This window comes from Phoca vitulina, unplaced genomic scaffold (assembly GCF_004348235.1).
Source record: "Phoca vitulina isolate PV1807 unplaced genomic scaffold, GSC_HSeal_1.0 scaffold25, whole genome shotgun sequence".
NCBI lineage: Eukaryota > Metazoa > Chordata > Mammalia > Carnivora > Phocidae > Phoca > Phoca vitulina.
In genome coordinates this window covers 15,684,836-15,696,687 of record NW_022589728.1, presented here as the reverse complement: position 1 = coordinate 15,696,687, position 11,852 = coordinate 15,684,836, and the positions used below count along the sequence as shown (strand labels likewise).

General features: G+C 44.8%; 1 long non-coding RNA gene across 1 annotated transcript; it reads right to left on the bottom strand.

The window, feature by feature from the left end:
* Window positions 1-207: 207 nt before the first annotated feature.
* Window positions 208-10,225, bottom strand: LOC116643044. The gene is made up of 2 exons (XR_004301467.1): window positions 9,889-10,225; window positions 208-5,381 (listed from the first exon to the last, which is right to left on the bottom strand). It is a non-coding gene; the product is annotated as an uncharacterized LOC116643044 (long non-coding RNA).
* Window positions 10,226-11,852: the final 1,627 nt, after the last annotated feature.

The window sequence follows — 11,852 nt, the reverse complement described above, 5'->3', positions numbered from 1 at the left end:
CCAACACTTTTTTATTATAGCAAATTATAAAATTATATAATTTTTAACATTTTTGCTTAATACTGTCAGCAACTTTATAGCTTAATATTCTTATAAGAATTTTCATTTAAAGTGGGATTAAATAAGTGATATTAGATAGCTATTTCATTCTGACACCATAAAATAAGTAGAACTTTATTTTACAAGATTTATTTAACAACCACAGAATTAATAGAAACACTTTATTACATTAGCACTGATATATTCAACAATAGTCTTCATGGCAAAGATAGGTGTGTGTGTGTTTAGAAATAGGCTATAATTTTGAAATTCACAACATTGAGTTAATATGGCTGTACATTTTTAAAATAAATACAAACCCTATAATACATAAAAATGAAAAAGAATTTTTAACCTTTTAAAAAATGTCCACCATTTCATTTGAGAAGAGATTGTTCCATACCGAAAAACTCAATTTTAATGCAAGTATCTCTTCTTATGAGTTTGCCTATGTTGCAAACATATCAGATCACTCATACTCAGAATGCATTCTTTTCTAAAGAAAACTTTCTAAGGCAAGTATGGATATAAATTCTTTTAAAAAATTTCAAGGATAAAAAGAGTATACATATTAGGGTAAAGCAAAATTTCAACTTCTTTCTCAAACATAACTCATTTTCTTATTCCCAAACTTAAAGCCTGATAAAAACCTGGATTAATTATCAAAACAAAAAAATGATTCTTTGGGATCCTTAGTTTTTAAAAATGTAACAACCTGTGCTAGATACCTTTAATTAATTTTTTTCTTTATTAGATCTTAGGTATATGGAGAAACTAGGAAAAGTTTCTCTACTTATATATTCAGCACAAAGGTTTTTAACTCCGATCTGCAATTTCTTATTTCCATATAAAATTAGAGAAAGTGTGCAGAAATTTAACTACAGAAATAATTTGACAGACTGAAAACTTTGAAATATTTGACTCTTCACTACCCTACAGAAATATAAGAAAATTATTCAAGGAGTTCTCAAAATCAAAATCAGGTGGCCCCTTCAAAAGTACAATATGATGAGAGCTTTTAAATTTCACAGATTAAATGTTCCTAAGAGCTTAATGTTTTCATTGCTGATGGCGACTCGGCCATCTGGCTATTGTAGCTGGTGTTCTGCCTCTTTCTGGCAGCAGAGGGCGCTCTGGCATTGTTGACAGCGTATAAGTTCCTGGTGCACTGCGCTAGCATCTCCTTCCCAGGAAGGAAACGTACTATTTCCCTGGAGGGTTGTCATTGAGTATCTCAAAGGGTCAAGCTGTTCCTAAATTATTCCGAGAAGCTTTAATTTCAGACTACTAAATGAAAGTTGTGATTGTCAAAGGGCCTCCATGGCATACTATGCTGAAGTTCTCCAATTGTGAAGCTTAAACTGTTTTATTGCAAAAAAATGCTGAGCATAGAATTTCATAGCAGACAAATTGGCAATAGATAATAAACCAGATGATTAATTTTAAAATAAATAGAAAATAAAATAGTCTTAAAAATCCAGAAATATTACGGATCGATAGCCACTCTGGATTTAACCATTGTAACCAGAACATTAAATTGTGTGTTCCCTTATTTAAATGGTATTTTACCTTCTTTCATTTCATGTATCTCATCTCTATTTACAAAGTAATTTTAAAACTTATTAAGCTTTCTGGAGGACAGGTTTAGATTGTCCTAAACAGGAAGGATTGGAGGGAGGGAGATTAGGTGTGTTTCTATTATGTAATATGAATTATAACACAACTAAGGCAGAAGTATTTTGCAACTTTGGACCCTTGTTGCTTGAGGGAATGTGGGTTCAGGAGATTGGTGCTGTTGCATGAATTCTGGAATGAAATCAAGTTTCCATGATAATGTGTAATGCTTTAAACCCATTTCAATTTCCAATGACTACTCTTAAATGGCACAAGAGGAATGTTTCCCAACACTTTCCTTTTATTATCCAAGTAGCACCCTTTTTTAGTGTGTTTTACCTATTCCCTCCTAAATTATATAAAATGAAATATAAACTTAAGTCATCAATGGACATGAAAGACCTAACTCACAGAGTTCTAAAGTCAGAGAATAAATAAGATCCACCCTGAGGGAAGGAAGTAAGACTATCTCCTGAGCATATTGTGCTTCATCACTTTATTTTCAGACTTATTTGATATAGCTCCATCATTCAGGTGTAAAAGAATAAATCTGATGAAATGTATGACCCATTTGTGGCCCACTTCTAGATCTGGATCAAAATTGGTCTTGCTGTCTCTATTGCTAATCTGGATTGTTTTACCTAACTTTAACATCTTTTATGTTTGTGGATTTATAAAACAAATGCAAGCAAATATGTAGCGATTTCTTTTGAGACCTCAGGCTGGCTACAAATTGTTTGATTTCTTGTTTCTCTCTCTGTCTCTCTCCCCTCTTTGATTCATTATTTAGTTCAGATGTTTAAAGTTCTCAATATCTAAGACAATGAAATAATGGGGTGCGAGATTTAAAGATTTACTGAATATATGAATACTGACCCATACGACCCTCGACTCCTAAAGCGAATCTTCATTGCCTGCGATTTAGTAAGCCAACCTGTCCTTTTCCAACTGCCAGAGCTTTGAGGCGGAGGATGCTGTAGTTGGTTTTCCGCAGTGCGGGCTTCAGGTCCTTCTGCCCCAGTGCCTCCCGCCGGCCAGGAAGCGCTGAGCAAGCTCCGTGCCTCAGAGAGGTCTGTAGTGCTTGCAGCTCTGGACGTGCCTAGGAAGGCTGCCCTTGCTGCCTGAGGCGGCAGGGGCTGGGTGGGCTCCCGCTTGGTCTCACCTAGGCAGTCCCCATCCCGTCCCTTCATGGTAAATCTTGTGGTCCACACTTGAGTCTGTCGCGAGTCCCTTTACTGACCACACTAAAACTGTTTAGGTATGCAGCTGAGGACCTTAAGTTTGTATGTTTTAAGGAAGATGACTTCAGAAAGAAAAAAAAAAATGGAGCCTTCATTCTCCTCATTCTCCTTGCAAGTCCCGCCCATTGCTTAGATTCGGGTTTCAGTCTAAATAAAGTGAAGTTGTTTCCCAATATACATAAACCACGTGAAGACCGAAAATGGCAAGTCAAATGTGGCAACAGCTAGAGTGGACTGTTATGGTAAAATATTAGGTTTTTCTGTATGCGGCATTTCTCTGCTTTTAATTTTTTTTTTTCTTTCTCAAATTACCTAATATTCTGCTATTCTTTGGGATGGGGGCAGGAGGGTCCTATTGCTTTTTGGTTAAATTACGGAGAGAAGAGGGCCCAGGTCAGCACCGCGGACAGCACCAGGCGCGAAGGGCGCGGCCACTTTGGTGAATCCTCTCTTAGTTCCTCTCCTTTGTTCCCAGCCCCTGCAGACCAGGCAGAACAAAGACATCTATCAAGGCTCGCTTTCTTAGCCTGGGTTTGTTTTTGGCTCCAAGGCCGTGGTGCGGAACTACCACCTTAACAAAGTCCACTTCAGTGGCTTCCAAATAAATTAATTTGCCAAGTCCTTCTAAACTTTCAGGCCTGGCCTTTTTCCCGTGTACTACTCCTTTGACTGATTTGGTCACTGTCGATACAAGGAAATTATCTTGGCTTTCTAAAGCCAGGCAAGGCCGACTGGATACTAGGAAGAGAAGGGGGGCGGATGAGGGGAGGGATAGGGGGCAGTGGTAGTTGGGGGGTTTCCCGAAGAAGGTGAGCCATTTGAGGTTTCTTGTGCAATGTGATGAGGGCGCCATTTAACATTATTATCCTCTCTGTTGTTTTGTTTCCGCAGCGTGGCCCAGAATGCAATCATCCTACTTGCTCTTTAAAGAACCACTGCTTTCTCAACAGTTCAACTCTAGAATATTTGCACAAAAGGGAACTCCTGCTCTCTTGACCGCTGAAGCTCCTGTCACTGAAGGTCTCCTAAAATCCCCTTCAGGGATTCACCCGCAGATTTCCAAGACTTTTGCTGAAAACTATGACCATTTTACCTTGGGGACAACTAGGTTAGTTCTGGAATCGGTTTGAGGGTCTTTATGTGGCAAATGATGGGTTTGTTCTACTACCCCTCAAACCCCCTTGTGATTGCCTTTTCCTTTTTGTCGTCCTGAGACGCTCTCGTGTCCTTCAAGTGCAGCCATAGGCTCCGCTCTTGGCATTCACCGCGTGCCTTAATTGTATGACATTAAATCAAGGTCCGCTGTGAACACGGAGGGCAGAGTCTGATCTTGATCCGCAAAGTAACTGACCCACTGCGAATACACCACTTCTCCTCATTGCCTTCCCCCTCCACCGAGCTTTGAGTCCCTATGACTCCCCCAGAGTCGTAACTCATAAGCCGGGCTCCTGTCTCAGCTCGCCTCCTGCCACAGCTGCCAGAGCTGCTGCTAATTAGTCTGTTCAGTGGAAGTGTAGACGATGCATGTGTCTGCATATACATATGCATATATCTGCATGCCATTTACAGCACACCTAAAAACATACATACGCCTATAAATCTAGTTTTCAAATGACGGCGTGGATCGAAGTTAATTACCCCTCTGGTACACATCTAATTTCGTAATCGTGTTATTTTCCTGAAGGCAATTAACCGAGTTGGTTCGCCCTGCATCTCTTCTAAGTCACTTGTAAGGAATGGCAGGTTTTCAGGACCGCGCCATTGCATGTTCTGCTGCAGAAAGCTTTGTCAATCATTTCTTGCTGTCGGGAATGAGATCTAGCACATAGACGGGAAAATAATCTTGCGTGTGTGTATGTAAGATAAACACGCAGATATGCCTAGTCTCTGTGTCCTGTGATAACGTTACCGCGGTTTCGGTTGGGAGATTTGGGGAAAAGATGAGAGTCCAAGGGCAGGCTGGGTCGTCTTTCTTTGTAATGCGGAAAAATTAACTCAACCGCACCTGCCTAGTCCCGAGAGAGCTGGGCGGCCCATCTGGTCTGGCTACAGCTTTGGTGCAGAGAGAAAAGCCAGCCCGCTAAGGCTTCCCCACGGCCGGGGAGCGCAGACCTCGGGTCTGGGCCCGGCTGGGGGTTATGGCTCAGAACTGCGCAGCCAACGCGCTCTCCTCAGACTGCGGCAGGAGTCAGGCTGGAGGAACCTGGGCCGGGCGGAGGGAGGGCGAGCAGGAGAGAGGAAGGGGTGAGGGGAGTTGACCTCTACGGGCGGAGCCCTCTGAGCAGCGGGCAGGAGCTGGCGGGCGCAGCGGCTCTTTTCGCGGCGTCGCCTACGGCGCGGTCGGCCCAAGGGAAAGGCCCGCTCCGGCTCCTGCGTCCGAGGAAGGGAGGCTCCTCAACCACCGCGGTCCCTGGGCGGCGTAGATCCCAGCTGCGGCGGGAGAGAGCGCCGAGAGCCAGTCCAGCGCAGATTCCCCAGCACGCGCCCCTGAAAAACAGAATCACAGTGCAGAATTAGAGAGGGCGGCAGGACGGGGGAGGGGGTTTGGGGAGAGGAGAGCAGGAGGCGGGAGGGAGTAGGCGGCGGGAGGGAGCAGGAGAGGGAGATAAGGTGATGGGGGGGGGGACGGGACCCCAGACGGCGGGCTACGACCTCCGTCCCCAGGCTTCAGCCGAGCGCAGAAGGGCCCGTGGCGCGCGGGGCCCGGGGCGCGCAGCCCGGGGGGCGGCGCGGTGGCGGTGCGCGCAGGTCCCGGCTGCGGAAGCCGCGCGGTGGGGGCCAGACGCTGCGGCACAGCAGCGGCCAGAGAAGAGACGTCGGGAGCTGTAACTGTCAATACGCGTCCACAGAAGATCCTCCCGCGCAGTCCAGCCGTTTCCGCATTCTGTGCCCCCTTTCCCCTGCCTCACCACTTCCCTCAGACCGCACTCTGCATCCGCACTCTCCAATCCCCACCCCTTCTTGGCTTAGGACCCTGCAAACTGCAAGACCCGCGAGTCCCAGCAAGAAAAATCGAAACGATCGATGAGAGAAAGAATTACACATACACATAGCCCTAGAAATCCGAAGGAGAAAGACCTACTAGCCCTGATCAAACCTGGAGAGGACCAAAGCGTTTTCAATCGCTGTTGAGCGCCTTCGCGGAGGAAAGAGGAGGCTGAGAGGCTTCCGTGGTGTAAGGTGCTTTAGGGTGGGAGGTGGGGATGGGTGGGGGTGGGTCGGAGCGGTCCGGTCTTTCCCCCTCGCTTGCTGATCCAGAATTAGGGATTAATGGCTCGCTCCAGCCAAACAAATAAGGCATCTGCCTTCAGCACAAGAGGATTACACGGGCTGCTGACGTCACCAGTCAGACAGATGTTGGCTCCCAAAGTCCTGAGCAGCTCGCTGTGTCCTTGAAACCAAAGAGCCGCAGAAGGCGCTCAGCCCCCAAGAGCTGCGCCTGGGTACAGCAAAGGGCGAGTGCCCTGCCCTTGCCTACACCCCCTGGCGCCAACGTAGTGGCCCAAAGACAGGCCCCCTAAGACGTCGTGCCCCCAGTCTCTCCGGCCCTTCCTTACAGCCCTACCGTCAATGCTCAGACTTGCTCAAGGCAAGCCAAAGTCACCATTTTCGGTTGCCTCTCCCTAAAATGGAGACAAGAGTCGACACCCCCTGGACATCTCATCTAGATCCCTAATTCTAAGCTCTTGGGCTCTTATTCACTCACACATGCAGTTACTGGCCAAGTAACTACAAAATAAGCACCTTAGGCCGGACAGAGCCCACGCTCTAGATGAGGGGCGGCCTTTTAATTATGTGCGCAAGCTGCAGAAGCTGGGCTTATCTGCATTTCCTCTTCTCGCCCCCGCCGCCATCCTTTCCCCAGGCCGAGGTTTAGGTTTATGCTTAATCTTATCACGAATGCCATTCCGGACGAATGTACCTTTCTAGACAATGACCTGTTTCCAACCAAACGGTGTCCCAACCAGAGCCCTGGGCCACCACTCAGTGAGCCACGGGGACCTCACCATGGTCCTGATCATTACATTTTCTTTGCAAATACTTTGAAGATGCTTTTCAAAAACAAATAAACAAAATGGTGTGTGTGTGTGTGTGTCCAAAACATTTGTAGCATCTGATTTTAAGAATTTGTACATTCAGGTAACTGCAGTTTTATTCTATAGCCAAATCTAATTCCTAATTCATAAACCCTAAACTCTTTAATTTGATGTCGTTTCAAAATTAAAATTTAAATATAAACTATTTTAGTTTCTCAAACCTGCATATTATTTTTGCTTTATATGAATTCCCAGTCCTTTAGAAGTCACACTGAAGTCAAGTTATGAATAAACCAAAAGATAATATAAAATTGGAAATTTAAAGGAGCAATTTTGAATGTGTTATGTAATTCACGAATGAAATGGTTTTAAGTTAAGTTCAATTTTGCAAAGAAATAAAGGTAATTCAAATAACGTGTGAAACAAAATAAATTGATCTCTGACACAGAGCTTCACTGAATCAATTCTGTTCCCCAAATCAAATCAGGATGTATAAAAAAATCTGTGACTTTCTTGGAAAAAAAATGTTTGCTCACAACATTACACTGTTGGTTATAGACTACAATGCCTAAACAGGAGTAGAAGATGTATGTAGCTGGACTATATTTCCATTCATATTATTCCTGTCTATCAAAGTGGCATTTAATTTTTCCAATTTTATGCATTTAGAAATTCAGTCACTGATAAAAATCAACTTAATTTGCTTTAGTGTCATTCAGATAATTCCAGCCTAAAATAGTAAAATTTCTCTATCCTCACTTTGCTTCAAGGCCTTATAAGAAACAGCCCACATCTTAAAGGGATGGATTTAAATTTGCTATTTACCAGTAACAAAAGGTAGACCTCATCTCATTTTAATTGGGTGAAGAACACATACTGTTTGAGACAGAATATATAAATCATTCTTTTTTTTTGAAACTTGGTAGAATAAGTTTGAAATTCCAAACTTTAAAGAAGTCTAATTCTTTCTAAAAATGAAAAACATTGTTTTGCTTCCCAACATATTTGAATATAAACTTCCATTCTGCTCTCACAAAATTTTACTAGAGTCCTTTTTGCTCAGTGATTTAATATTAGTTCGCTGTCCATGGTCTTGATCCACATGAAGGGAGATGCCAGTGGTGCATTTTGAAAAATGTAAATCACAGTGCTTCTGCACCAATTTAATGCCATAACATTTAAAGATAATGTCAAAGGGGGGAACATCTATAGGCTTTGAGTTCTCTCCCCCATTCCAGTTGTTTACATTTTCCCATATTTGCCACCAAATTGTGAGTACAGGAAGCAGATGAGAAAAGTTTGCATTTCATTATTTTTGAGCTGACAAAATCACCACCCCATTTAGGGGCCCAAAGAACTGCAGTAAATAGAAAATAGAATTTTTTCAACCTGAATTTTTTTTCTTCCAAAAAAGTGAGAGACATTCTTGTCTAGGCTTCCTTGTTCACTTTTACAAATGGTTTAAAAAGTGCAGAAATTTTTACAAAATGACAAATTGAGAAACAAAAAGCCAAACAACAACCTCTTCAACTCTCCCTTTGTAGATAGATATAGATATATCACACACACATAGGCAACACGAAGAGCATTAAATTAAATCCCTTCACTAACACATTATAATATTTTTTTTTTCCTACTGAAGCAAAGAAAGCACACGCTCTAATAGTTAAGGCTACTTAGTAATTCCTTCTGTCCAAAATAACGTTTCACCTTCATTTCAAAAAACAAAAGACTGACCTGGCAAAGTAACATTTAACCTCCCCTGGGGTTTCCTCCGGGGGGGGGGGGGGGAGTGTGAAAGAATAAAGAAAAAACTTTCCTCCTCTCTCCAAACATTTCATTGTCTTTAGACTTTTATTTTTCTCTTCAGATTATCAGGGAAAGTATGTTATTTATATGTATGTATAGAAACAGATATAAACAGATGCTTATCTTCCGAATCCCTAAAAGCCGCTGCGGATCTTTGAAGGACACCAACCTGCGCAAACTGGTCATATTTTTGTTTTGATGCAAGTATCCCAACGGCAAGAAAACAGGCTCTTGCCTAAACTGAGGTCGGTACCCACGCCAGGCCATGGGGCCGAACTTCAGTGATTCACACTTTTCCGGGCACGAGAAGACTACTTTCCGAAGAAGTATTTAGAACTTGGGAAAATCCTTGTACCGGAAGAAAATGGCCTAAACACAATAGGACTCGCCATTTTCTCCTTGTGAAGCACAAAGCGCTTGGCGCTGCCCGGCACACAAAGAAAGCGTGGGCCCGCGGAATTCTTGCACATTTTCAAGAGGCCAAAAAATACCTCCCCCAGAACCACAATTTCTCCCGCTTGGGCGTTCTGAGACACACTCTGCTACCCTCACTCAGCCCTTGTCACAAGAAGATCCTTTATATGAGATGTAGCGAAAAGACCCACCAAAGGCGCGATGCTAGCTAGCAGCCAAACCCGGCCAGACTAAGTCCCGCAAGCCTAGGGGCCCGGCCAGCGGCGGCCCAGGACTCCATTCTGGGCCGGGGGGTGCTCGCATCCCCTCCCTCCTCCTCAGATGTCTCCTTCCAATTCCATCCCGTCTCCCCTGCACGTCTGGTAGTGCGGGAGCTTAGGGATCTCCATGACCTGATTTCCATCCAGTGCCAGGAACCAACCTTGCAGCCCGGAGCCGGGCGGGAGGCTCTCAAGGATGCTCGCAACGCGGGAACCCCTCGACTCCGCGCCTCCGGACGCCCCCCGCCCGCTGCTCCAAGTCTCCGCATCCAAGACCGCCAGTGCCTTGTTCCGCACGCCCAAAACGGGCGAAACACTTCACTCGCTCACGTGCGGAAAGTGCAAGCTTCGAGGAAACCCCTGTGAATAAAAACACCGAAACACAACCCTCGCGCGCTCCGACTCACAAAGCGAACACTCCCAACCCAGCCAGCGACGCAGAGCACGGCTAACGTAGGAAAAGATAGTACTTACAGCCGGTCCGCGTTTGGGTAATCCGCGTCTCAGCCCGTTTGGTTTGTTTGTTAAAAAAATATATACACATCTCTATACGTTTGATTTTGCACATCTTCCACCGTTGAGAGGGAACGACAACAAAAATCTTGTAGCCTAGCGGGGATGGGGGAGGGGGATGGAGATTTTCATTGTCTACGCTCTGCACACGCAGCCCAAGGAAAGACGCTCATTGCCGTGTGGGGCTCCTTCTACTTTCTGCTTGAAATTCAGAAGCGTTCAACGCAGTAAAGGGGGGTTTGGTCTCCCTCCCTGCCTCCCACCCTCTGCGTTCTCTCTTCTCTCTCTCCCTCCCTCTCCCTTCTCTCTCTCTCTCTTTCCCTCTCTCTCTCCTTCTTTTCTCTCCTGTCCCCTCCCTCTCTTCTCCAGCTCGAAGTCTCTCTCTCTCTTTCCCTCCCTCTCTCTCTCCGTCTCTCTCTCTCTCCCTCGCTTTTTTTCAAAAGAGGGCAGGTCGCTTCCTGCATCCCAATGAGTTAAATCAGTCACTTACTTCTCATGCATCAGCAGCCTCTATAACAACCCGAGGGCTGCAGGCACAAAAGAGCATTTAGCTGCCTCCAATTTGTGTAGAAGGCCTGTCCTTAATTTGTTTTTGGAGTATAATTAAATCATGTATTTCACGTAATATGAAAATACCAAGTTCCCAACTTTAACGAATGAACCGCTAATGAAAACCTTTGAAAATACATCTCCCTTCTTGCTGGTGTCCTTAGAAAGGGCCTAGGACGCCCCAGAAACGGAGAGGCCAAAGGTTTGGGCCCAAATCTACCCGCCCCTCCCCCCTTCACACGTCAAGGTCACAGTCATATGATTCCCCCATTGCTTTAAAACGGAGCCTTTTTATCAACTCTTCGCCTTGGAAAGGAATTAAATCTCTTTGTGGTATGCGAAGATCTGAAGGATTAAATAAATAAATAAATACATCCTTAATCTGAAATACACACGTAAGCAGAATCAACCATGATCAGACGATATGGTGGTAGGGGGTGTAGGAAGGCTGACATACCATGTGAGAGTGTGTGGTTTTCAATCCCCCCTGCCCCCCTTGCCAGGAGAATTCTGAGGTCTCTGGGTTTTGCTAGGGTTTCTTCCGGAGGCTGAGTGGGCCTTACTGGGCAACAGGGCCAGCGCCTTTTTTTTTTTTTTTTTAAAGCTCTTAGAGAATCTCTGAGGGGTCCAGATCTGGAAGACACTGCCCAATGGTCAGGGGGTCCTGTGTCTGGTTCCCCCTCCTCTAAAAGGGCTGGGTCACAAAGAGCAACTCTGCCTTCCCGCAGTTTCTCTTTCAGAAAAAAAAACCAGGCCGGGCCATTGTTCTTCCTCAATGAAGGGGGTGAGGGTGATAACAGAAAGACCTCCTCTTCCCTGCATTCATCACCCACCTCCTGCTTCACTCCACCCAAAGCCACTGCTGGGGAGAAATTCGGGGATATTTTCTTGTTCCTGAGATCACGGGAGCCAATATCCCATTAATATCTTTGGTATCTTCCTTGTATTTTCTTCAGCAATATTCCCTTAAGTAGTCAGCACCCCCACTCCCCATTTTCTGGTTCTAACAGAGCTTGTTCAGAAACACTGCATTCAGACACCAGAGAGGTTAGGACTACAGATAACCACATTTAGTTCTATCAAAAGGGAATGAAACAATATCACTCGCCACCTCCAGCCTCTGAATATTCGCTCTTATATGGTAAAGCACCCTGGAGTTCTGAAGCCATGTTTCACCTTGAACATTTATCAAACCAGACTCTGCTTCCGCAGGAGGACACAGGCCGCCAGCACCCAGCTGACATCTGCTTGAAAAATCCAACAATACCTCCAACGGGGTCGTTTACAAAAAGTGAAAACCAAAAATGAAAGCGGGATTTAAAAAAAAGTATATATACATATGTATACGTGTGTGTTTCCCAAAATAATGGGTTTGG